At 29.3% G+C, this 5,000-nt stretch overlaps 1 protein-coding gene across 1 annotated transcript in view; it reads right to left on the bottom strand.

The window, feature by feature from the left end:
• The window catches only part of LOC122251212 (carbonic anhydrase-related protein 10), a gene marked incomplete at its 5' end in the record, with an annotated part of 310,050 nt that overhangs the window by 230,220 nt on the left and 74,830 nt on the right, over positions 1–5,000 (bottom strand).

Below are 5,000 nucleotides of genomic sequence, written 5' to 3'. Positions count from 1 at the left end.
TGTTTAGGGGTAAAAAGGAAAGAAAGGAATTAAATGAATACGTTATTTAGGGGAAAAAATGGAAGAAATGGATAAAAGGGGAAAGTTCTTTGGGGGAAACATGGAAGAAAGGAATAAATGGGGAACATTGTCTAGGGGAAAAGTAAATGGAACAAAAGATTAAGAGAGATACATTGATAAGGAGTAAAAATGAAAGAAAGGAATAAAAGGGATACATTATTTAGGGGGAATATGGAAGAAAGGGGAAAAATTAAAAAGTTATTTAGAGGAAAATATAAGAAAAAAGAGCGCTAGTAGACTATATAGAGGAAAAATGTCTGAAAAAAAGAGGAGGAATTATTTAGAGGCAAAGGAAAAAAAAAGGGAAAAGAAAGAAAATTATTGAGATAAAAGAAATAAGGAAAATAGGAAAATTATTTGCAGGGAAGATAGTTTTTAAAAAATCAAATAAAAAGGGAAAATACTTAGAAGAAAATAAATTAATAGAAAAGGAATATGGAGGGATCTATCTAGAAAAAAGAAGAAAAAATCACTTAGAGGGAACAAAAAGAAAAAGGAGAAATATTTTTAAAAAATAAGTGAAAAGGGAATTAGGGGAAAGGTCAAGGAGAAAATAAGAAAAGTGAAATTATTGACAATAAAATAATAATAATAATAATAATAATAATAATAATAATAATAATAATAATAATAATAATAATAATAATAATAATAATAATAATGATAATAATAATAATAATAATAAAGGATACAAAGGGATTCATATTTACAAAAATTTATATGACAAGAAAGCAAATTATTTCGACGAAGAAAAGGGGAAAATAAAATTTCTTTCGAGGAAGAAAAAGGGAAGAAATAGAAACCATTTCGGAGAAAAAACGAATGATGATAGAAGAGAAAGGGAGAAAATGAGGGGATATGTGACTTAAAAAGAGGAGAACAAGGAAGAAAAACGATGAGGGGGGAACAAAGGAGTATGTGAGAAAGAGGAGGGAAACCAAATCAAATAGTGGGAATAAGAAACAAAAAACAGCTGTTTTCGAAGAAAGGAAAGAAAAATCGCGAGGTCACAGACGCATATATACACTCATATATTCATATATATATATATATATATATATATATATATATATATATATTATATATATAATATATATATATATATTAAACACACACACATACACACACACACACACACACACACACGCACACACACACACACACACACACACACATTCTCCACACACAGACACATATTTACTCGCCCTATCGTACACCCACAAACATAAACACACACACACACACACAAACGCATACACACACGCACACACACACACACACACAAATGCATTCACACACACACACACACACACACACACACACACACACACATACAGACACACACACACAAAGAAACCCCTTCCACACACGCAAACACACATTCTACACACAAACACAGACACACAAACTCATACACACACACACATGCACATATAACCCCTCTCATCCCCCTCCCACACACACACACAGCGATCACATTCTATCCCATGTTGCAGAAATTGCCAGGCATCTTGCAGAGTAATGGAACGAACTTTCACTTTAACACAGGCTCTCTGAATATGAAATGATGTTAGCAAATCCACACGTGATTAAGCCTTGGAACTGGGAAGGCGGAAATTATATATAAATTTCAAATTATTTTCTTTCCTTGTCTTTTTTGTTTTGTTTTTGTTTTTGTTTTATTTATTTATTGTTTGTCTGTCTGTTTGTTTGTTTGTTTTTTTGGGGGGTTCTTTGTTTATTAGCTTCTAATAGTTTTTTTTTTTTATCTGATGACTTGTCATGTCTTTATTTTTACTTTTTTTTGTAAAAAAATAATGTTGATTTGAGTTTTCATTCTTTCTTTTTCCTCTTCTTTTTGTTCTTTTCTTATTTTCTTTTTTTTTTTTTTACATTTCTTGGTGGCGGATGTGGCATTCTTGCGTCACATATTGATAAGAGGCGGTTATGCCTGTGGGCAAAATTATTGAACACTGTATTCTCTCTCTCTCTCTCTCTCTCTCTCTCTCTCTCTCTCTCTCTCTCTCTCTCTCTCTCTCTCTCTCTCTCTCTCTCTGATTGAGAAAGAGAGACTGATTGACAGATTGGCTGATTCACATAAGAATACGTAGGGAAAAAAACAACAACAGAAAAGGAGGAAGAAAAAAAATAAAATAAAAAGAAAGAAAAGAAGAAGAAAAAAACACAAGAAGAAAAAAAAGAAAAAAGACAACCAATAATAAAAAAGAAAGAGAAAAATAAATGAAAAATAAACAGACGACACCCAACGGCAGCAAGAAAGAGCTATGCCTGCCTCATCTCCAGCCGTAAGCAGATGTCATTATCGTTGTTTATGCACCGTAAAACAACGTCATGTTCGCCCTTACGTGTAACAGCGAATTCAAATCTAACGGAAATTCCTTCTTACAATCTTGTTTGTTTGTTTTGGTTCGGTTAGTATTAAGTAATGTTGATTGATTAATTATCATTAATTGAATAATTAATGTATTAATTAATATATTAAGGTTAATAGTTTGGCGAGTCAAGAATTGTTGTGGTTTTTGGTTGTAGTGGTTGTGGTGATGAGGGTGATGGTGATGATATTATTGAGAATTGTGGTGATGGTGATGATATTATTGAGAATTGTGGTGATGGTGATGAGGGTGATGGTGAGAATTGTGGTGATGGTTATGATTGTGACGTCATTGGTTGAGATGATGATGGTGATGATGGTGATGATGTTATTATTAATGATGATGGTGATGATGGTATTCATGATGATGATGATTATGGTGATGGTAGTATTAATATTATTAATGATGACGATTATGATATTAATGATGTTCTTAACAATGATGGTAATTATAGTGATGTTGATATTGATAGTGATGACAGTGATGAGGGATGTGATAATGATCGGGCAATGATATATCACTTTCCAGAAAAAAAAAGTATAACAAAGATAATGAATATAATTTATGAATGTCATTATCATTGCTAACATTATTAACGATATCATTATCATTTCAGTAATTGTTGTTATTATCATATTGATAGCTATCGTTATTATCATTGTAATCATCATTATTATCATTTTAATAATTATCATTATCATTTTAATAATTATTATCATTATCATTTTCATAATTATCACTTTTATCATTTCAATAATTATCACAGTTATCATCGTGATCAATATCATTATCATTTTAATAATAATTATTATCATTTTCATAATAATCTCTTTTGTCATTTCAATAATTATCACTATTATCATCGTGATCAATATCATTATCTTTTTTTTTTATTATCATCATGATTGTTATCACCATAACTATTACTATCATTATTATCAATTTTCTTACTATTATCACTGCTATTATTTATATTATCACAACTATCATCATCTTTATTTCTATTATCATTATTATCTTTACCTAGTAGTAGTATCACAATTACTGTTACGATTTTTGTTATTATCATTACCATTATTAACATTATCATTATCATCCTTATCGTTCTTACTATTATGATTCCTATCATCATTGCAATTATCATAATCATTATTATCATTACTACTATCATGATCATTATAATTAATATTCCCATCATTATTTGTATAATCATCACTATTATCATCCCACTATCACTAGTACTGTTGTTATTATGATGATATTGATAATAACAACAATAATAATGATAACTATAGTAATGGTAATAATGATAATAATGTTATTGTTAACAAGGATATTTATGATAATAATAATAATAATGATAATAGCAATGCTAATAGTGATAATGATAACAATTATTATGATGATAATATTAATAATGATAATGATAATGATACTACGGATAATGATTACAATAAGGACAATGTCAATAACCATAGCAATGATAATTTTAACTATGGTAGTAATAGTTCTAATGATTATGATGATGGTGATAATTATAATAATGATGATAATATTAATAATAATAATTATTATTATTATTATCATTATTATTATTATTATTATTATTATTATTATCATTATTATTATTAGTGTTATCATTATTATTATCATTATTATGATAATAATGATAATGATAATAATGATTATAAAAACTATGATAATAATAAATGAATATACATAAATAGAAAATAATAGTAATGATAATAACAATATAGAGGTATGCTGCTGAAAAAAACTAATACGAATAGTAATAGCGAAATACAATAACAAAGACAATGATAACAATACCAGTAATAGTAATAACTTTATTATCAAAACGTCGACAATTATTGCTGTCATCATTTCATCATACCAAACGCAACGGAAAGAGAAAACAAACAAAAAACAAAACGACAAACCGAGATGAATTGCGTGGAAAAAATGGAGTGAACTTGTGATGGCAAGGTTACGGGGTCATGAACCAGGAAAGGTCAAAGATCATAACAAACTTCTGCTTTTAAATGCTTTTGTAGACGATTCTGTTTCTCTCTCCTTTTATTATCCTATATTTCTTGCCTTTCTCTTTTTCTTTCTTTTGTATGTCTCATTAGCACTCTCTCTCTCTTCTCTTTCTCTCTCTCTCTCTCTCTCTTATCTCTCTCTCTCTCTCTTTCTCTCTCTCTCTCTCTCTCTCTCTCTCTCTCTCTCTCTCTCTCTCTCTCTCTCTCTCTCTCTATCTATCTATCTATCTATCTATCTATCTATCTATCTTACTCTATCTCTCTCTATGTATCTATCTATTCATTGAACCTTGGCATATCCATTCGTATTCAATATTTTATATTTGCTTTTGTTATTATTTCAATCAAATATCATTTACATATACATCTACCACAATTACATATAAACTTACGCTCGTTGCTTCACCTAACTGTTTATCCAGTGTTGTTTTGTCTTTCCTTTCGCAAGAGTTGTGTACACATGCAAACCTTCCTTCTTCTCATTACATTGGGGAGCATAGGAGGA

This window comes from Penaeus japonicus, unplaced genomic scaffold, assembly GCF_977035675.1.
Source record: "Penaeus japonicus unplaced genomic scaffold, GWHDUDI00000001_assembly GWHDUDI00000037, whole genome shotgun sequence".
NCBI lineage: Eukaryota > Metazoa > Arthropoda > Malacostraca > Decapoda > Penaeidae > Penaeus > Penaeus japonicus.
The sequence above is the reverse complement of the archived record's forward strand: the minus strand, read 5'-3'. Positions and strand labels throughout refer to the sequence as shown.